General features: G+C 46.5%; 1 long non-coding RNA gene across 1 annotated transcript; it reads right to left on the reverse strand.

Annotated features, from left to right (window-relative positions):
- Positions 1-1,404: 1,404 nt before the first annotated feature.
- On the reverse strand, positions 1,405-22,211 carry LOC121000590. Its single transcript, XR_005778863.1, has 3 exons — positions 21,769-22,211; positions 4,266-4,269; positions 1,405-1,414 (listed from the first exon to the last, which is right to left on the reverse strand). It is a non-coding gene; the product is annotated as an uncharacterized LOC121000590 (long non-coding RNA).
- Positions 22,212-23,309: the final 1,098 nt, after the last annotated feature.

Raw genomic sequence — 23,309 nt, forward strand, 5'->3', positions numbered from 1 at the left:
GGGCAAATGTGCGAGTGCAAAACATTACGTTTTGCACTCGCATGAGAAAAATCGCGCATGTTTGGTACCCAAACCCGAACTTCTTCACAGAAGTTCGGGCTTGGGATCCATGTTATAAGGGAAAAGTAAGAATTAGTCTTACCGGTAATGATATTTCCAGAAGTCCGACATGACAGCACTACATGGAGGTTGTCTCCCCCGCCCACTATTGGGACAGGAAACAGAGAGGTTAAAAGCTCCCCCCCTCCCACCTTCACCAGTGTTTTATAGATTATTACACAATAATGGGTATCGTAATACAAAAGAAAAAATACTCTAAACATTAGGGAGGGAACTACCAGTGCTGTCATGTCGGACTCCTGGAAATATCATTACCGGTAAGACTAATTCTTACTTTCCAGGACGTCCTCCATGACAGCACTACATGGAGTAGGAATACCAAATTAATCCAAAACTAGGGAGGGACCGCAGCCTGAAGAACTTTACGTCCAAATGACTGGTCATTATTCCCGGACACATTTAATCTGTAATGCTTACAAAAGGTCTGGGAACTTGCCCAGGTGGCTGCCTTACATATCTGGTCAATAGAAGCATTTGCATGTTCGGCCCATAAAGCCGAGACTGCTCTCGTTGAATGAGCCCTAACGTCTTGAGGACAGGGAAGTCCCTGGCCCTGATAGGCCTCTTTAATGACCATTTTAATCCATCTTGCTAATGTCGCTTTAGAAGCCTTCTTGCCCTTGTTGCGGCCTGAAAACTGAATAAACAGATTTGAGTCCAATCTGAAGGTACTGGTAACTTCTTGGTAGGAAAGGAGAGAACGTCTAACGTCTAGAAGATGGAACTCCTTCTCCATTTCGGTCTTCGGATCTGTATAGAAGGTTGGTAGTACTATTTCCTGATTACGGTGAAAGGAAGAAACCACCTTAGGTATAAAGGATGGGTCTAACCTTAGTATGACTCTATCCTCGCAAACTGTAAGGTATGGCTCACGGATAGTAAGGGCTTGGATTTCTCCTAGTCTACGAGCTGATGTGATAGCTACTAGAAACATCATTTTTAAGGTTAAGTTTCTTAAGCTGCTTTCATGTAAGGGTTCAAAGGGTGGTTTTGTTAGGGCATTAAGAACTAGCGACAGATCCCAAGGTGGGAACGGGGATCTTAATGTTGGTCTAATCCGTGTGGTTGCCTTTAAAAACCTGTTTACCCATCAATTTTCTGAAAGTCAGTAATTTAAAAACCAACTTAAGGCTGCAGACTGAACCTTAAGGGTACTGGGTTTAAGGCCCATGTTGAACCCTTCCTGGAGGAAATCAAGAATATCTCCCAGACTCGGGAGTAGAGGGTTCTTCTCTCTCAGTGTCATCCAGGAGCAGAATTTTTTCCAGATTTTATTATAAATTGCAGATGTCACCTGTTTATGGCCTCTCTGAATGGTGGATATTACTCCGTCTGAGAATCCCTGTAATTTTAACAAGTCCCTTTCAGAAGCCACGCTGTTAATTTCAGCCTGGTTACTTCCGGATTCCAGATTGGACCCTGATGCAACAGGTCTGTCCTGAGAGGGAGAGGGATCGGTTTCTCCTGACTTAGCGAGGACAGAACCGGGAACCAGGCTTGTTTTGGCCAAAAGGGAGCTATGAAGATCACTCTGGATGATTCCCTGCTGATCTTCCTCAGAGCTATTGAAATCAGAGGGAAAGGAGGAAACGCATAGGCTAGCTTCATGTCCCAGGGCTGGGATAAGGCGTCTACTGCTGTGGGATGATTGGCTGGATTTCGGGAGAAGAAGGAGGCTGTTTGTGCATTCTCCCTTGATGCAAAGAGATCTATCTCTGGGTACCCCCAAGTTGATGTCAGCTCTAGAAACACCTGTCTGTTTAGAGTCCATTCGTTGGATCTATAAAATGTCTGCTGAGGAAATCTGCCGACTGGTTTCTTGAACCCTGTAGGTGTACCGCTGAGATTGACAGCACATTCTCCTCTGCCCAGGAGAAGATCTTGTTTGTCAGATTCTGAAGGAGAGGATATTTTATTCCCCCTTGATGTTTGAGGAAGGAGACCGCTGTCATATTGTCTGATAGGATTCTTATATTCTGTCCGCTCAGAAGATCTTGACTTTGTCTGAGTGTCTCCCACACGGCCTGAAGCTCTCTGAAATTTGAAGATCTGTTTTTTATAGTCAGGTTCCCTGGAAGTAGTAGATTCCAACCTTTGCACCCCATCCTTGTTGGCTGGCATCTGTTGTCACTACACTGTATGGGCTTAGATTCCAGGAGACTCCTTTTGATAGGTTGTTTGGAATCTGCCACCAATCCAGAGATCTCCGCGCATTCTCTTTTATAGGGATTTTCCGGTCTATGGAACGATGGTCTCCATCCCAGACCGCTAGAATCATTTTCTGTAGGACTCTTGTGTGATGTTGACTCCACAGCACCATGAATATACAAGATGTTATTAGGCCCAGAATCCTCATGGCCTCTCTGATGGTGCACACAGATTTCTTCTGAAACGCTTTCAATTTTTTGACAAGGTTTTGTTGTTTCTGAACTGGAAGAAAAGACCTCTGTAGATTCGAATCTAGCATCGTTCCAAGGAAAATCTTTCTGGTTTCTGGTACTAGGTCTGATTTTTCCCAATTTATGATCCAGCCTAGGTCCTGTAGGAGGGAAATTGCTGTCTGTGTTTGCTCCGTTAGTACTATCGCGGAATCTGCGGTTAGGAGAAGATCGTTTAAATAAGGTACAATCTTTATTCCCTTTAGTCTGAGGAAGGCTACTATCTCTATTACCAGCTTTGTAAATACCCGAGGGGCTGTTGATATCCCAAAGGGCAGGCATTGAAACTGATAATGATTTATTTTCCCTGCTTCTCTTACTGCGAACCTTAGGAATTTTTGGTGGTCTGGATGTATTGGCACATGGTAGTAAGCATCTTTTAAGTCCAAGGTGCACATTACCCCTCCCTGAGAAATGAGGGGTGTCGTTGATCTTACTGATTCCATCTTGAAGCGGCGATACTTTATAAAGACGTTTAGGGGTTTTAGGTTGATTATGGTTCTGAATGAACCATCTGGCTTTTTGACCAGGAATAATCTTGAATAGTAACCCCTGCCTTCCTGATCTACAGGGACGCGGGTCACTGCTCCTAGTTCCTTAATTTCGCAACGTCTTTTAAGAGGTTTTCTTGTGACGTACCTTCTCCGTACCCTGTCAGCACAAATTTTTGTTGCGGAGCTGATATAAATTCTATCTTGTATCCTTCTTGAATAATCTGGAGCACCCATGGGTTTTGAGTTATTTGGCTCCATGCTGGGAGAAAAGATTTTAATCTCCCCCCGACTGGCCTGGCGTCATTGTTTGTCTTGGGAAGCATTGGGGTTAAGCAGAAATCCTCTGCCCTTACCCCCTTTTGGATAGGACCATCTCCCCGACTTTCCCTTATCTTTATACGTTTGGCTGGAATTTTTTACGAAAAAAATGTGTCTTTCTAGTTTTGGTCTCTGGAAACCCTATTTTTTTATCTGAGGCTTTCTCAAGGATTTTATCCAGGCTAGGCCCAAACACATATGATCCTGAAAATGGAATTGCACATAATTTATTCTTTGAAGTAAGATCGCCAGACCAGTTCTTCAACCACAGAGCTCTCCTTGCGGTGTTCAGAAGGGCCCCACTTTTAGCTGCGAACCTGACTGACTCAGCCGAGGCGTCCGCTGTAAAGGCAGTTGCCATCTTTAGGAGCAGGATAGTCTCCAAAATGTCTTCCCTGGGGGTTCCCATTGACAGATGATTCTCCAGCTGAGATAACCACATTAATAGGGATCTAGCCACTGATGTGGCTGCCACATTGGTTGAAATTAGTGCCGCAGAAGCCTCCCAAGATTTTCTCAGACCATCAGCCTTGCGGTCCATGTGGTCTTTCAGCTGGGAGGAGTCCTCAAATGGGATCGCTATTTTTTTAGCTACCCTGGCGACTGGGGCGTCTATTTTAGGGATTTCTTCCCATAATTTAGTATCTTCCTTGTCAATGGATAAGCGACTTTTAAATTCCCTAGGAATAAAAAGCCTCTTCTCTACATCTTCCCACTCATCCAAGATCATTTGCTTTAAACTGGAATTCAAGGGAAAAACCTTTCTCTTCTTTGTTATTAGGCCAGCAAACATTTCCTCCTGAATAGATCTCTGTCGGTTCGTCCGAGATATCCATGGTCTGCCTAACAGCAGTCAGGAGGGAATCCATGTCTCCAGTTGAGAAACAGTATTTACGTTTCTCCTCGTGAGATGAGGAAGGCAAGGACTCTTCTCCTACCTCTTCTTCCGAATATTCCACCTCTATAACCTCCGGGTCTGACTCTAAGACTTCTCTAGGTCTTTTTATCCCGGTGGTTTGCTCAGCCACCTTAGGCGTTATTAGAGAGGAAACTGAAGCTTTAACTTCTTCTTTAATGATGGCCCTAAGGTCTGTTAATAGGGACGACTGTTCCTCTTTCATCATTTTATTAATACAGTCTGCACAAAGCTTTTTTGTATATGAGTCCTGAAGCCTCTTGCTGCAGATAGCACATCTTTTAGGCTTCTTTTTACTCTCCACTTTGAGGGTAGAATCTTTTTCTCCCTAAGAAACATGATGATAGAAAGGCAGGCTATAATGCTTTGCTACACCTATCCTTATACCCCCATTGTAGTGCTGGGTACTCACATGTCCTTGGGCAGGAGGGTCTGGGGACTGCTCTCTCATACTGGATGAATCCATAACTGAGGGACTCCCACTTAGCCCAACCAGAATTTAAATGCCACTGGCACTTACCCCTCCTGTCGTGGATGCTCCTCCCATTCATGTTCCGGTCATTCCTAGGAAATCCGGATGGGACGCGAGGCCGGAACGGCAGGCCTCCAGCGTCCCTCGCCATGGGGATTGATCGCAGGGCGCCGCCATACTGGATCCGGTGTCGGAGGTTACGCGCATGCGCACTCCTTCCCCGGCATCTCTACATCACTTCCGGCTCAGCGCAGAAGGCCGGAAGTGACAGAAGACGCTCTGACTCCCGCGCGATCTCCCCTGGAGGAAGCATCCTGCAGCCCAGAGCCCCAGTGGGGTTGTGGCTACCGTTCCCCAGCCCCTAGGATCTTCGTTCCCAGCAGTGAGCCGCATGACCCACAGGTACTGGAGGGGCTGGGAGGCTAAGGGACCCCAGCTTAAGGGTTTTAGCCCGGCGAAATAAGTAAGAAAAAATTTAAAGGTCCAAAGAGAGACCTTCTCTCTGCCCCGTCCATTATTGGGACAGGAAAAAACACTGGTGAAGGTGGGTGGGGGGGGCTTTTAACCTCTCTGTTTCCTGTCCCAATAGTGGGCGGGGCAGACAACCTCCATGTAGTGCTGTCATGGAGGACGTCCTGGAAATAATAATGATCGGGTCTCCATCCCGATGGTCTCCTAGCAACCGTGCGTGAAAATCGCACCGCATCCGCACTTGCTTGCGGATGCTTGCGATTTTCACGCAACTCCATTCACTTCTATGGGGCCTGCGTTGCGTGAAAAACGCAGAATATAGAGCATGCTGTGATTTTCACGCAACGCACAAGTGATGCGTGAAAATCACCGCTCATGTGAACAGCCCCATAGAAATGAATGGGTCGGGATTCAGTGCGGGTGCAATGCGTTCAACTCACGCATCGCATCCGCGCAGAATACTCGCCCGTGTGAAAGGGGCCTTAGGGGCTCGCATAACCAAAACATGAAAAACGGTCATGGGGCCCCCGGAGCCATGGAGCCATGAGGCCGGATCAGTCATAGGGCCCCCGAAGCCAGAGGGATGACGTTGCGGTGACGGTAAGTAATTAAAACGTAAGCCGGACCTGATGGGATATGCAGTGACTTGAATGATTGGATTGGCTAGAAGGTGGCCTAAGGAAAATAACTGCCAACAGGCGTTGAAAATATAGACATTAGTAATCCGAAGCACATGCATACATAAAACACTAACCACCGCGAACCATAAAACGGAAACCTGAAATTGAAACAGAGATGGGAGAAAAACAAGAGCCTGAGGCATTGCAAGTTCGCTAAGAGAAGTCTCTTATGACAAACAAATGAACAGCTTGTGAAAACATAGCAGGAAACTTACTCCTATTGGCCCACTGACCTCCGCTGAGGAGCTGTTTGGTGAACTGGGGCAGGAGACCAATCTGAGTGAATACGAACCAGAAGTAAAAGGAGACTAGTCTGAGTGATTATGGACCAGGATTAAACAGAAAAGTAGGCCTACGGAATGTAACAGATCACCGAGGAAGGGAACGTAAGCCTGAAAAGAACGCAGTTATGTTTGTTGGGAGAGAGGTACCAGAGCGGTGGGTGCAGACTGCCCCGGTGAGATTATTAAGTAAAACCATGATGTAGCAATGAACAGGAGAATGCAGCTTTGAGTGGGATCAGAGTACAACACATGATGTAACAACAAATGGGTGAATGCAGCTTGGATGTGTGTGGTACCTAAAAATCATAGTATGGGCACAGCTCTGAGTATGGCTAGCGCATGAAATCGGTAGTTAGTCTTACCGGTAACGTTCTTTCCAGGAGTCCAACATGACAGCACATGGGAGGATGTCCAATCCAATCTCAGGAAGTGAGACAGGTTAAAAGCCCCCCCCTTCCCTCCAATCTCCAGTGTCTTCTAAATTACTACACCGGATGGATGCAACTAAATTTTATTCCTATTGTGATAAACAATGTTAACTTCACACTGAACCACATATTTAGGGAGGGAATTAGGAGTGCTGTCATGTTGGACTCCTGGAAAGAACGTTACCGATAAGACTAACTAACGATTTCCAGGACGTCCCCCATGACAGCACATGGGAGAGTAACCAACTTAACCATCAGGGAGGGACCACAGCCTGTAGAGCCTTTCGCCCAAAGGAAAGCTGACGATTGGACGCCAGGTTCAACCTGTAATGTTTACAAAAGGTGTTATAACTTGTCCAGGTGGCTGCCTGACAAATCTGATCTATAGAGGCGTTCGCTTTCTCCGCCCAGGAAGCTGCGACTGCTCTAGTGGAATGTGCTCTGATAGAGATAGGACAGGGACTATTCTGAAGGCGATATGCTTCCTCAATTGTTGACTTGATCCACTGTGTCAGAGTCCTCTTAGTCACTTTCTTCCCTCTTCCTGCTTTACCGAACTGTACAAAAAGATTTGAGTCCTTTCTATCTGGTTCTGTTCGGCGAAGATATTCAAGGACTGCCCGACGGACGTCTAGGCAATGGAATTTCTCCTCTTCCGGATCTCTAGGAGAGGCGTAGAAAGAGGGTAAGAATATTTCTTGTTCTCTATGGAAGGTAGAAACGACCTTTGGGAGGAACCCTGGGTCTAGCTGTAGAATTATTCGATCCGGGAAGACTCTTAAAAAGGGTTCCTTCATAGATAAGGCCTGAAGTTCACCAATTCTGCGTGCTGAAGTGATGGCTACTAAGAAGGCCGTCTTCCAGGAGAGTAATCTTAACGGGATGGTGTCCAATGGTTCAAAGGGCACTTTACAGAGGGTATCTAAAACTACAGATAAGTCCCAAGGAGGGACAGTCTGTCTCAGAGTGGGTTTTAGTCTGAATATAGCCTTTACAAATCTTTTTATCCAACGATGCTCTGCTAGAGGGTAGTCCAGAAAGGATGACAATGCTGATATTTGCACCTTGATCGTGCTAGGACGTAGCCCTAGGTCAAAGCCCCTCTGTAGGAAGTCAAGAATCTGAGCGATGGAAGGAGTTGATCTGGACGGATGTGTATCTTCCAGCCAGGAATTAAATCTGCTCCAGATTTTCTTATAAATAGCATTTGTCACTGGTTTCCTACTTTTTTGTAATGTGGAGATCACTGCATGTGACAAGCCCTGCCTACTCAGCATTCTCCTTTCAGGATCCAGGCTTTCAGATTCCATTTTTCCAGATTCGGGTGGAGAAGGGACCCCTGAGTGAGAAGATCTGGCCTCAGAGGGAGTGATATCGGTTCTTCCATTTTTAGCCTGTCTAACAGGGGATACCAGCTCCTCTTCGGCCAAGCTGGACATATGAAGATGAATTTCCCCGAACTCTCGCTGATCTTTCTCAAGGTGGCCGGGATAAGCGGGATTGGCGGGAAGACATAAGCTAGATCCATATCCCATGTTTTTGACATGGCATCTATCCCAAGAGGATCACCGCTGGGATCTAGGGAAAAAAACTGAGACGCCTGGGCATTCTCTCTGGAGGCTAGAAGGTCCACCTGGGGGTACCCCCATTTCCTGCAGATCTGATGAAAGACCTGCCTGTTCAGCATCCATTCTCCCGGATGGAATCTTCTTCTGCTCAGGTAGTCTGCTGTAACGTTGTCCTTCCCTCTGATATGGAGGGCTGAGATAGATAGAATACTTTCCTGTGCCCAAAGAAAAATCTTTTCTGCGACCTCCTGAAGACCTGGGTTCTGAGTTCCCCCTTGATGTCTTATATAACAGACTGTAGTTATATTGTCTGATAGTACTTGTACATGATTTCCTCTTAGGAGAAGTTCTGCTGCTTGGTGAGACTTTAGTACCGCCATTAACTCCCTTACGTTTGTGGAAAGCTGACTCTCTGCTAAGGACCATGAACCCTGGAAAAAATGATCTTCTATGTGTGAACCCCAACCGGACATGCTGGCATCGGTTACCACTGTCAAGCAAGGTCTTCTCAACCAGTGTACCCCTCCCTGCAGGTAGACGGGAGTTATCCACCAGTTCAAGGACTCCTTTATGGACATTGGAATCTTGATCTTTCTGTCTAGAGACCCTTGGTCTTTGTCCCACTTGGTAAGAACTAGACCTTGTAGAGGCCTCGAGTGGATCTGAGCCCACTGGACCATCTGAATACAGGATGTCATCAAGCCTAGTATCCGCATAGCCTCTCTGATGGAGCAGATGTTTCTTCTTTGGAAGGAGGATATTTCTTCTATAAATGCGTTGCATTTTGATTCTGGAAGAAAAGACATCTGTCTCTGGGAGTCCAGAAGGGTTCCTAGAAAGATCTTTTTTACGCTCATGCTGAGATCTGATTTCCCTAGGTTGATTATCCAGCCTAAATTTTGTAGAACCTCTAACGTCATCTGTAGATGGTTCTGCAGAAGGACCTCTGAGGATGCTGTCAGGAGGAAGTCGTCTAAATACGGAATTATTGTTATTCCCTGTTGTCTCAGGAAAGCCATTATCTCTACTATTAGTTTTGTGAAAATGCGTGGAGCACTTGAGATCCCGAATGGAAGACATTGGAACTGAAAGTGATGAACCGTGCCGTCTAACATCACCGCAAACCTGAGGAACTGATGATGGCTCGGATGTATAGGGACATGGTAGTAGGCATCTTTGAGATCGATGGTGCAGATTAATGCCCCTGCTGGAATCAGTGGAACTGTTGAACGTATTGACTCCATCTTGAACCTGAAATATCGAATCCAATTGTTCAGGAACTTCAGGTTCATGATAGTTCTCAGCGAACCGTCAGTTTTTTTTTTACCCAGAACAGCTTGGAGTAGTGGCCTCTGCCCTGTTGGAGCCTTGGAACAGGAACTATTGCTTCCATTGTGCAAAGTCTTGAACCATCTGGTTCTTTAGTGACGGAGACTGGGGTGTGGTAACACAAAATCTCTGAGGAGGAAGACGACTGAACTCTATTTGGTACCCCTCTCGTACTGTCTGAACTACCCAGGGGTTCTGAGTTACTAGAGACCATTGATGACTGAAGAACCGAAGTCTCCCCCCCACTGGTCTGGCGTCATTTGTTCTGGTAAGAGGAAGTGTTGGGTTTGAGAAGGAACCCCCTCCCCTTCCCACCCTTGGGGTAGCTCCACCTGCCCGACTTGCCTTTCCCTCTACCTGAAAAATTCTGTGTCTGTCCCTGGCCTGAATTTTTCCGAAAGGACTGAGTTTTCTTAGATTTCTCCTCCGGAAAACCCTTCTTCTTGTCCGCAGCACATTCAAGGATTGTATCTAAGACTGGGCCAAACACATGTGAACCTGAGAAAGGGATCGAACAGAGCTTATTTTTTGAAGCTATGTCCCCTGACCAACTTCTTAGTCAAAGGGCCCTCCTAGCTGTATTCGCCAGGGTGCTGTTTGTAGCCGAAATTCTAATAGATTCGGCCGAAGCGTCCGCCAGATAGGCCGTAGCCATCTTAAGAAGGGGAATGGATTCTAATATGTCCTCCCTTGGGGTTTTTAATCTGAGGTGGTTCTCTAGCTGATTCAGCCATAACCCCATAGACCTGGCTACCGAGGTGGCAGTAATATTGATATTAATAAGTGCAGACGAACACTCCCAGGCTTTTTTAAGTAGACCCTCTCCGTCTTCCTATCCATAGGATCTTTTAAATTTGAGGAATCCTCAAAGGGAATGGAGGTCTTCTTTGTGACTTTATCCACCTGAATGTCTATCTTAGGAACTTCATCCCATAATTTAGTATCCTCAGGATTAAATATCAGCCGATTTTTTAATTCCTTAGGTATAATTGATTTCTTTCAGCCTCCTTCCATTCCTCCAGAATTATTTCCTTCAGATGGGAATTTACTGGAAATAGACGAGTCTTTTTTGCCCCTAACCCCCCAAACATCTCCTCCTGAATGGATATGGGAGGGCTAGCTTCCTCTATTTGCATGGTATCTCTAACCGCATGGAGGAGGGCGTCTAGGTCTTCAATAGAAAATAGATATCTTTTAGAGTGATCTGAAGAACCTGAAGCAGAGATGGAGTCTTCCTCAATCTCTCCGTCCGAGATTTCCCGATTATCAGAATCAGAGTCCTTCTGAGTCTTCCTTCTTTTTGGGGGAGGGGAGTCGGGTTGAGAAGGAGGAGGCGGAGGGTTTAGAGAAGAAACCGAAGAAACCGAAGCCTGCACCTCTTCACGCACAACATTTCTAAGTTCTGTGAGAAAGGACGGCTGCTCATCCTTCATTAACTTGGCAATGCAATCGGCACACAACTGTTTTTTGTATGATATATGTCATAGCCGCATCACCGGGTCAGGAGCGTGCCGCTGAGCCCAGAGCCCCCGGAGGAGAAGCGGCTTCAGCATCCCGCCTACCGCCGTTCATGGCAGGCCGGGACAGAGCTAGAGAACCCCCGAAGGGGGAGCTAGCAGGGCCATGCGGGACGCCGCCCGACCTGGGCTGTGAGGAGAGTGCGGGACCCCCGACCAGACCTAGCCCGTGGTGCCTGGGTAAGCACCCTGAATCCGTGAAGGAAATCCTGTCTCACCATCCTATCCCCGTAGGGACAGGAAGACACTGGAGATTGGAGGGAAGGGGGAAGGCTTTTAACCTGTCTCACTTCCTGTCCCTACAGAGATTGGATTGGACATCCTCCCATGTGCTGTCATGGGGGACGTCCTGGAAAAGCATGGTATAAAGCAGACGTGTAAATGCAATCTGAAAGTGAGCAGAGCATTGACTTGATGCGAAAGCAGACACGTGAACGCAGCTCTAGTAGTGAATGGAGTATAGGACAAGATGTAAAAGCAGACATGCGGACGCAGCTTTGGATGTGACAGCAGACATGGAAAGTGGCTTTGGTGAGTGGGGTATACAACCTGGTGTAGCAGTAGAAGTGTGAACACAACTCTGGGTATAAGCAGAGCATGAAATTTGGTTTAACAACAGCTCTGGTTGTGAACGGAGCATAACATAGATGTAACAGCGACGTGAATGCAGTTCTTGAAATGGGCCTGGAAGGAACCTGTAGTAGCATAGGACGTGTGAACGCAGCTCTGAGTGCGAGTAGAGCAAACATGATGTACCGATAGATGTATGAATGCAACTCTGGTCGTGGGTGGAGTGCAAAAAATGATTTGACAGCGTAGGGTGAATGCACCTCTGGGTGTGGCCGAGAATGAAATTGGAAGAATAGCAGCTCTAAGGCCTCATGCACACGACAGTATTTTTTCACGGTCCGCAAAACGGGGTTCCGTTGTTCCGTGATCCGTTTCTGTTTCCGTGTGTCTTCCTTGATTTTTGGAAGATCACCAGACATGAAAAGTGAAAAAAAAAATCTAAGTCAAGTTTGCCTTGAAAATTATAGGAAAAAAACGGACACAGATCACGGACGCGGATGACAATCTTGTGTGCCTCCGTGTTTTTTCACAGACCCATTGACTTGAATGGGTCCGCGAACCGTTGTCCGTGAAAAAAATAGGACAGGTCATATTTTTTTGACGGACTGGAAACACGGATCACGGACGCGGATGACAAACGGTGCATTTTCCGAGTTTTCAACTGACCCATTGAAAGTCAATGGGTCCGCAGAAAATCACGGAAAACGGAACAACGGTCGTGTGCATGAGGCCTAAATGTGAGTGGAGCATAAACATAATGTAACAGTGAAACATGAATGCAGCTCTGAAAGAAGCCTAGTATGAACATGTTGTGACAGCGGACGTGTAAACACAGCTCTCACAGTGAGCAGAGCAAACATGGTATACCAGTCGACGCATGAACGCAGCTCTGGTTGTGAGTGGAGCAAGGTGGGAACACCAGGGTGGTGCGTCCAGAGCATAAAAACGGAGTAGCAGTAGCAGCTATGGCTGTAAGCCGAGTATACAACATGTAATAACAGGCGTGGATCCGGCTGTCAGCTGGGTACGGAATGAGATGTAACAGCCAACAGGTGAACGCAGCTTGAATGTGAGACCAATCTGAGTGAATACGAACCAAGAGTAGGAAAGTGCAGGACAGTAAAGACGTGTGGATGCAGCATAAGACATGAAATAAAAGCCGGAAGTGTAAATGCCGCTCAGGATAACAGCAGAGCATGAAAGTGCGGCAGGGTTTTTAAGTACATGGAGCAGTGAAATACGTGAAGTCTAAAGATGGTGGTAGCGGGGGGAGGGGGGACACGTGGCAAGGAACAGCTACAGCAAGATGTCTAAACAATAACAGCTGCGTCCGATCTCCAAACATGAAGTCACGTGCAGCCCGGGTAACTCTTCCTTTACGGCAAACCGGCTGAAGTAATTTTTCATACGAGACGAACAAAGCAAAGTGAAACTTGTAAGATTTATAGGAACTAACTCCTATTACCAACAAACAAAGTTGAAAAGAAATAGAAGTATTTAGCCCAAACGAGCAAACCTGAGGTAGCAGATTCTGAGGCGAAGCCTCCCGTTCGCTAGCAAAATCGGGTCCGACCGGCCAGGAGAGAAGGGCCGGGCCAAACCTACTTACGTAGTATGGCGCGTGTATGCTATGGTAGCAGAGAGCAAAATAACAAGCTCCATGCTGCAAACAAAGACTCCTACCACCAGAGAAGCTAGTTTGCTAATGACACCCAGCGGCAGCTGTGCACCTGAAAGCACACGCCGGGGAGTGAGGCTGTGGCTCGTATATGAAGAGCCTCCGCCCCTCCCACAAATGCAGGCTGACTAATCAGCTTTACCAACTTGTGCTGTTCTGGTTCTGGCCAAGCTGCCAGTTCGGTTGATGTACTGCTCCAAATTAATTAATGTTAAAGTATACAGGGAGTGCAGAATTATTAGGCAAATGAGTATTTTGACCACATCATCCTCTTTATGCATGTTGTCTTACTCCAAGCTGTATAGGCTCGAAAGCCTACTACCAATTAAGCATATTAGGTGATGTGCATCTCTGTAATGAGAAGGGGTGTGGTCTAATGACATCAACACCCTATATTAGGTGTGCATAATTATTAGGCAACTTCCTTTCCTTTGGCAAAATGGGTCAAAAGAAGGACTTGACAGGCTCAGAAAAGTCAAAAATAGTGAGATATCTTGCAGAGGGATGCAGCACTCTTAAAATTGCAAAGCTTCTGAAGCGTGATCATCGAACAATCAAGCGTTTCATTCAAAATAGTCAACAGGGTCGCAAGAAGCGTGTGGAAAAACCAAGGCGCAAAATAACTGCCCATGAACTGAGAAAAGTCAAGCGTGCAGCTGCCAAGATGCCACTTGCCACCAGTTTGGCCATATTTCAGAGCTGCAACATCACTGGAGTGCCCAAAAGCACAAGGTGTGCAATACTCAGAGACATGGCCAAGGTAAGAAAGGCTGAAAGACGACCACCACTGAATAAGACACACAAGCTGAAACGTCAAGACTGGGCCAAGAAATATCTCAAGACTGATTTTTCTAAGGTTTTATGGACTGATGAAATGAGAGTGAGTCTTGATGGGCCAGATGGATGGGCCCGTGGCTGGATTGGTAAAGGGCAGAGAGCTCCAGTCCGACTCAGACGCCAGCAAGGTGGAGGTGGAGTACTGGTTTGGGCTGGTATCATCAAAGATGAGCTTGTGGGGCCTTTTCGGGTTGAGGATGGAGTCAAGCTCAACCCCCAGTCCTACTGCCAGTTTCTGGAAGACACCTTCTTCAAGCAGTGGTACAGGAAGAAGTCTGCATCCTTCAAGAAAAACATGATTTTCATGCAGGACAATGCTCCATCACACGCGTCCAAGTACTCCACAGCGTGGCTGGCAAGAAAGGGTATAAAAGAAGAAAATCTAATGACATGGCCTCCTTGTTCACCTGATCTGAACCCCATTGAGAACCTGTGGTCCATCATCAAATGTGAGATTTACAAGGAGGGAAAACAGTACACCTCTCTGAACAGTGTCTGGGAGGCTGTGGTTGCTGCTGCACGCAATGTTGATGGTGAACAGATCAAAACACTGACAGAATCCATGGATGGCAGGCTTTTGAGTGTCCTTGCAAAGAAAGGTGGCTATATTGGTCACTGATTTGTTTTTGAATGTCAGAAATGTATATTTGTGAATGTTGAGATGTTATATTGCGCAGGGCCGTCTTTAATAGTGATTGGACCCTGGGCAAAAATTTACTTGGGCCCCCTGGATCCCGCCTTCCCACACCTTAGGCAATCACGCCCTCCACCACAACACACACACAAAAAATCCACACACCTGGTAGAGTCCAGTGAATTACTGTAAATACTTCCAGTTCTGAAGACTCCAGTGGCTCAGGATCAGTGCTCTGGGCAGCTGGGCTCAGGCTGGAAGTGGGCACCGCTCTGCAGGAAGGAGACCAGGGCTCGGCTCACCCTAGTGTTACAGTGCGCCCCAGCACCCCACAGTATTCAGTATAGCACCCTATAGTATACAGCACCACACAGTATGCAGTTAAGCACCCCACACTATACAGTACCCCACAGTATATAGTAGAGCAGTATAGCAGCCCACAGTATACAGCACCTCACAGTATACAACACTCCAAACTATACACGATACAGCCCCCCACACTATACAGTACAGCAGTATAGCACTCCACACTATACCGCACCCTCAGTATACATTATACAGACCCCCACAGTATACAGTACAGCAGTATAGCCCCCCACACTATACAGCCCCCCCCCCCCCCCCCCATAGTATACAGGCCCCCCACACACAGTATACAGGTCTCCCACACACAGTATACAGGCCCCCCACACAGTATACAGGCCCCCCACACAGTATACAGGCCCCCCACACACAGTATACAGGCCCCCCACACACAGTATACAGGCCCCCCACACACAGTATACAGGCCCCCCACACACAGTATACAGGCCCCCACACACAGTATACAGGCCCCCCACACACAGTATACAGGCCCCCCACACACAGTATACAGGCCCCTCACACACAGTATACAGGCCCCTCACACACAGTATACAGGCCCCCACACAGTATACAGCACCCCACTATACAGTAGTTTACAGTATATTAACATAATAGCCCCTGTCACCTTTTTCTGATGTAATCTTCACACAAAAAAGCTCCACAGTTAACTTCTGCAACACTCCACAGGACCTGTGATGACCTCATAGCCATGTGACCAGTAATTGCTAGGTTACTGGTCACATGGTGATGATGTCATTAAGGTCCTAAATCACAGTACGATCATGATGCCTGGAATCCTAGTAGAGCTGACAGCCTGACACCCGGGGCAGTGGCTAGCAGGGCTCAAGAGGCAGCTGCCTTGGGCCCCCCAGGAGCAACTGGGCCCGGGGCAGCTGCCCCTTTTGCCCCTTGGTAAAGACGGCCCTGATATTGCGACATCTTATTTGATTTTTGATTCAGTATACTGAGAGATCAATACTGAGACAACACACAGCTGGGTTATAACAGGATCTCTGGTTTATTGCAGAACAGTAGACAGTATATAGGATGGAAAGGAGTGGGGGGTGTAAGGTGGCGTGTATCTTTTCTATTGGCTATAAACTCTGTATTTTCTGTCACATCGATGACAAGAGGAAGTCGTCCCCCCTCCCCCCTTGCTGGTGGGTGAAGCCGTTACTTCTTCTTTCTTTGAAGCTGCTTGCTTGAGCTGAACGGAAACCGTCTTGTGACACATGATAAAGCAAAGAGCAAGATTCTTGTTATAGGCATTGGCTGGGTACCTGGCCGCCATTTTAACTACAGTATAGTTCTCAACAAGCAAGTGTCCATTTTGTATCAATAGACCATAACAGTCCCCCCTTGGAAACTTGATTGTAGACTTTCCCTTACCTAATGAATCCCCTGGCATACCATTCGTATCCTCTTCACCCACAGTGGCGACAACCTATCCCTAATGGATACGTTTTCGGTTAATCGGACTTGTGGTAATACCTTGGGATTCATCTCACCCTATCTCAGCCAGGCATCTTAGTGAGGAGGGGGAGCTGTGTTGAGCGATGTTTCCTTCTGTTCTTCCTCATCGTAGAGAAGCATGATAGGGTGTTCATCAGTCTTCTTCATGCGGGTCACAAAAGTAAGAACAAGCTTAATTACTATATATATTGTATATACTGTAATATTCCTTGGACAATTCCCATGAGCCAACCCACAATACCTTTAAACCAGTTGTCGGGGTTGAGGAAAGAGAAGGTATCAGACCACCATGTATCTTTATCAGCTTTATGTGAGTCCAGCCATTTGTCCCTTAGATCCACCATTTTCTCTATACCCACCTTAACTTGCAAATTACCCTGCGGCCTGCGGGTCTATGTAATGGCAACAAGCGGGTCCCACAACCTGGCACATACCTCCATCTTTAGCTGTAACATAGTCTACAACTAATGTGTGTTGGTTGGTGGCAATGATTAACTGGTTTTGCACAATGTTCGAGGTATTCATAAGTCTCATCACTTCCCATATTTGATCATCTAGATAATCAGTTGCTAAAACCAAAGGATCCCACATCTGCACTATCATGGGATATATGAAAAAGATACTAAGAATTTTATTGGGAAGGCTCATTTCTACAACATGTGGCTTTCCGTTTGGTCTGGGTGTGTTATCTTTGGCCCTGCGGTACAAGGTGTGTTTAGGAATAGCATTTATGTCAATTTCAGAGTGTGGTACTATAAAGGTGGCAGGAGTAAGCCTGGCGATGGTGCACAGTCCTGTGACATTCTCGGATAACCATTTGTATGCTTTGTGTCCACAAACTAAGTATATGTCTTCTGAAACTGCCACTGCTGTGCTATTGAATAATTGGGTAAATAATTTGGCTAATTGTATCCCTTTCGCCAGCTCATATCCTTTTAACTGACCTTCGGTGTTGTTAGCTAACATACCTGTGATAAGGTCCTGTACAGTATGGTTGTTACAGGGTAGGTCTTTTCCGTTCACAGCATCTACACCAATACATTGCACGTGGCTGTCTGTTTTTGAGTCATTGCAACCTGAGTGTATGTGTGGACTAAATGTCATACCTTTGGTTTGTACTTGGAGAAAATAACAGTGTGTCCAGCTAGGAAAACATGTGACATTAGCCCAGTGTCCCTCTTGCCAGGGAGTAGAGCTATAATCTACCGAGGGTCCTGATCTGTTTATCATGAGCCATGGGGCATCTGCCCACCCTGCGACAGGTAAGGCCACTTCCCTGTCCTTGTGTGTACTGGATTTAACTTGGTGTATGCTAGTGAGAAAGATGGTAGAATTAGACAGGTCAATCAGTTCAGAAAGTTCCAGGGGTATTGCAAAATAAGGCATACTGGTTGAACTCACGGGACTGTGGGTACAGATTCAACAATCTCTCAGAGTCTCATTCAACCCCTGGACTAGCATTTGATGGTGCCGTGTCAGTGAATTGTCCCATTCATCACCCAGTGCAGAAAGAAGTTGAGAAAAATCCAGCTCCACTTTAAAGGAATTGCGTTTATTCAGCTTGCGGTTAAAAACTCATCCAAGAAATACAAAATTTAGCAGTCTTGTCTACATGTTTCGGGCTATCAGAGACATTTCCAGCCCTTCTTCATGACACAGAAAGACATTAAAAGTGAGACCTTTTAAAGGGGAGGGTGCACCTGTGTTCACTGATTGTTTCCACAGGCCTGTAACCGCCCCCAGGAAAGGGTGCCACACTTCCAGTTAACTCTTCTCATGAAAATTAAATGAAAGAAAAAACAAAAATATATAACCATATGTATGCATAGAGAAAATAAAAGTATAATGACTATGAAAAAAACGATGTCATACAAGGGTATACATATATAGAGGATACATGGGGTATGAGCCGGATATACAGCAATATTCTAGCAAACCATGGTGGAATGTAATGGAAATCAGGTCACCAGAAATGTGTTGTAGCATTCTCAGGAAAGGAAGAAATTCACATGCCAAAATATTATTAGCATGAGAATTATTGCTGCAAAATCAGATCTAGGCGTTTATTGAGCCCCTCAGGTTGGCGTGTATTCAGTGAAAAAATCCAAAAGGATTCCCTGTTTAATAATTTTCTTCTATGGTCTCCTCCACGTTTAGGCAGAAAAACTTTTTCTATGCCTTGTACTATCATATCTGATGTGTCCCCACCATGGCAGACAGCAAAATGCAGACTAGCTGCAGACACATTGCGACTGCCATGGTGGGGCACATCAGAGATGTGTTTGCGTATCCTAGATTTTATTGCATTAATAGTACAACCCACGTATTGCAGTTTGCACTTTGTGCAGATGATCAAGTATACAGCGTGGGTTGTATTGCAGTTAAGATGCGCTTTCATTGGAAAAACTCTGTTGTTTGCAGTTGAGGAAAAGGTTTTGGATTTCATCATATGTGTGCAGCAAATGCATCTGTGGTGTCCACACCTATAACTCCCCTTGGTCCTAAGCCACACAGGTTGCGACTTTTTGTCTTCTTGGTATAGGCTAGGGCTGACATAGTTTGCAATTGTGGGCGCCCGTCTGGCTGCGCATTTAACCCCATCTGCAACTATGTCAGTCCATTCTCTGTCATAAGACAGGACAGGAAAATGTTTTTTTATAATATGACATATCTGTTGGTACTCTGTACTATATTGTGTTACAAACAGATTCCTTCTGTCCTTGTCCTTGATAATGTTGTTTGTGTTTCTATTTTTGTTTTCACTATTAGTGCCTATATCCAGTAGTGGAACCTCCTTATGCACAGGATTTTGCTGTTTAGGATAAAGGAGGGATCCCCTTTCAATGGTTGAGACCTGAGCTATAGCATCTTTTACATGTTTGATGCTATAGCCTCTTTAACCCAGTCTATGGCAAATATGTCCAGCTTCCTCCATGAAGCCAATTTCCTCCGTGCAATTCCTTTTTGCACGGATGATTTCCCCCCTGGGTATATTGGCAGTTACATGTTTAGGATGACATGATGTCGCATGTAATGTGGTATTACCTGCCATAGGTTTCCTATATGTGCAGGTGGATACCTGACTGGTGGCGGAGTCCCCCCTCAGGCGCAAATCCAAAAAGGCCACCTCCAGCGTGTCATAATGGACACTAAAGGAGATGGTATCCACACAGGAATTGATGTAACCACAAAAGGATGGTATGGCCGCCACATCGCCCGTCCAGATCAGGATCAGGTCATCGATGTAACGGCCATACCACCTGATGTGGTGCCAGAAAGGGTGGGTGTCGATGAAGAGAAAACACCTCTCCCACCATGCCATAAAAATATTGGCGATGGAGGGAGAGAATTTAGCCCCCATCGAAACCCCCGATGTCTGGAGATAAAATTTGTTGTTAAACATGAAGAAATTGCGCCTGAGGAGGAAGTCCACCACCATCAGGACATATTCCTGCAAGCCTGCAGTAATGTTGCCATATATCTGTAGGAACCAGGTTAGGGATTTAATGGCCAATTCATGGGGAATATTGGTATACAGGGACACCACGTCTGCTGTGATCCAAACATAATTTGTCACCCAGTGGCGTGAACACTGCTGATATGCCTACAGTCAAAGTCATGATAAGTAGATGGACCCTGATGGCTTATTGTTCCAGGGTTGTCGGGACAGCCATTACTCTTTTTTACAATGTGAGGTGTGGATCCAGGTAGGCCTCCCTTCGAGTTTCACAGAGGTCAGGGTAGTCAGCAACACCTGGTAAGGCCCCTTGTATCGTGGTTCGAGGGTGTTTCTGATGTGTTTCTTGACCACCATCCACTCTCCAAGTTTCAGAGTGTGGCTTCCCTCTAGGGAGTCAGGATCTGGAATGGAAGAGAAAACTTGTGCACGTATGTTAGACAATTGTTTACTCAGGGCAATCACATATTTTGCAACAGATTCATAATGCATTTGCAATTGCTGTGGGAAGTACTGCCCCATCCTAGGCCCTGTCCCAAACAAAATTTCATATGGAGTCAGTTTGTGTGGAGGCCTAGGGGTGTGTCTAACTGAAAATAGTGCTATTGGCAGGCATTGTACCCAACTGAGCCCTGTCTCCCTAGTCATTTTCTGCATCTTGGACTTCAGTACCCCGTTCAGTCGTTTGACTTTGTCGCTGCTTTGGGGTCTGTAGGGTGTGTGATAGGCTAAGTGTGACCCTACCATCTTCCAGACTTCTTGGGTTAATCTAGCAGTGAATGCTGGGCCCTGATCACTTTCAATGACCTTAGGTACGCCGAACCTACCAACAGTTGCATTAAATTCTTAGCAGTTGTTGTGGCTGACTGATTTCGAACGGGGTAGGCTTCTGGCCACCCAGAGAACAAGTCTACCACTACTAGCACATATTGAAACCCTTGGCACATTGGCATCTGGATGTGGTCAATTTGACAGTTGTAACGGGTACTGGGCTTTGGGGAGACATTTAGTTGGTGTAGGCTCAGTTCTTCCCGGGTTGCACTGCACACAGATGAGGCAAGACTGAGTATACCTCACCAGGACGGGGGTTATCCCTGGGGCCACCCATATTTTGTCTATTAGTTCTTTCATGATGGTCTTAGATTGGTGGGTGGGCCCATGAGCTATTAAAGCTATCAGAGGATAGAGAGCTTTGGGCAGAGATAATCTCTTTCCTTGGGTTCACAGTCCAGATTCTTTCTCTTCTTGGGCTGACTCTTTTAGCCAATCCAATTTTTCTTGTGGCATGGCCTGCTTCTGTAACTGGACTAGTAGGTCCCAGGAGACCTCTTTTGATTTCTGTGTTAGGTCTGTTGTGGACTCTGTTGCCATCAAGACTTGTGAGGGCTGTTCTTCTTCCTCTTTCACTGCTACTTGCTTTGCTGCTTGATCAGCTAGGGCCTTTCCTCTGGCTTCAGAGGTGTCAGCTCTAGTGTGCCTGTAGATCAATAAAATCTTCAGATTCTCCACTATACTCCCCCCTTGGAAGAGGGAGAAGAGCAGCAGGATTGAGGATGTGACATCTTTGAATAGTGACATTATCGGGTAGGAGCAGGCTACCTTGATTAGGTGACGTTGATTAGTCAGATGCCTAGGTTGTGTTTGTTGGAGAATGGCAGAAATGTCATGTGGTGCTAGGATAGTGAGGGGGTGGCCTAGTACCATATCAGAAGTGGTGGCACAGCAGGGCACTGGCGGCATGTACAGCTCTGACACAGGAAGTGGCTGCCCTGGCTACTGGGTCCAGTCTCTTTGTATGGTAGGACTCTGGGGTCCTTCAGGGTCACAGTGACTGGTGGGACATTGAGGCATCCGATATCCTGGGGTCCTCTGGCCCAGAGAGTATCGGGGATGAGGTGCAAAATGGTTTGTAGCGAATCCCCTTGCTCATATGAATCAGTGCAGAATTTTATTGTCAGACATCTGGCAGCCGTGGGTGGCACATAATTTGGGCGAAAACCACAAAGACCAAGAAGCAAGACAGTTTCTTATCAGAAAGAGGATCTTAAACTAACACAGCAGAAACTAACATTTCTGTGAAAAGAAAAAAGGTGGGGGTCAACTGATCCCCCGTATCTGTCCTGCAATGTGGTGGAATGATCTGCTAATTTTGCTTTTGCCCATTTCTCTATAAAGTATTCCACAGACTCATGATCCCAGGGGTCAAAGTTCTGACCCCTCAGCTCAGGGATGGGAATGTGGTCCATTATAGTGGGCAGCATGGTGGCTCAGTGGTTGGCACTGGTGCCTTGCAGCGCTGGGGTCCTAGGTTTGAATGAGACCAAGGGCAACATCTGCATGGAGTTTGTATGTTCTCCCTGTGTTTGCGTGGGTTTCTTCCGGGTACTTCGGTTACCTCCCACACTCCAAAGACATACTGATAGGGACTTTAGATTGTGAGCCCCATTGGGGACAGTTGGATGCTAATGTCTGTAAAGCGCTGCGAAATATAGTAGCGCTATATAGGTGCATAAAATAAATAAATAAATTATCAGTGATGAGTATTCACCGGTCTTATTCTCCACTATACTTTGCAAATCAGACCACGTACATCCATAGGTTTGGTGCACTTGAGACAATTTCCTGTAAAATGGCATTGGGTGGGTCTCAGGGTCAGGCAGTAAATTCACTATGGTGTTGTGGAGTGAAAGACACATATTTGGGCAGGCCCTGGGGATGTGTTAGTGCCAGGGCTTCCCTAAGGGTTTTGTAATTGCCCCTCTCTAGATCTTGCATGTTTCTTTGTAATGCAGTAATCTGAGACTGGCGGTGTTTGGGTTCTGTGCATCAGTGCAACTACCCCCGTTCCATAGTGCCAATTGGGGAAGGGTGGGAGTCCTTGTGCCCGACACAGATTCTACCGCCTCGTCAGACTGCGTTTGATCTGGCTCTTCTGTTTGACCTCCCACCATTATGGGTGTGGGAGTCATGATCTAATGGGGAGTCATAAAAGTGCCATCCGGGTTTATTATCGGGTACAGCATAGAGATCACTGGGACACTAGGGGTGACATAGGAGTGACGGAAGGAGGGGTTGGACCGAATGATATTAAAGGTCCGTTCATGGGCATTGGCTGGGGACAAGATTGCGCTGTAGCTAACACAGGAAGTGATGGGACGTGCCGGTGAGTAGTTACCAAGGTGTGGTTTTGTTGGTGGGGAGCAAGGCATGTATCATGGGAGGAGGGATTCTGTTGACCACATGTTTTGCAGGTCCACCCACC

The sequence above is a fragment of the Bufo bufo genome, chromosome 5 (genome assembly GCF_905171765.1).
Source record: "Bufo bufo chromosome 5, aBufBuf1.1, whole genome shotgun sequence".
In the NCBI taxonomy this organism is placed as follows: domain Eukaryota; kingdom Metazoa; phylum Chordata; class Amphibia; order Anura; family Bufonidae; genus Bufo; species Bufo bufo.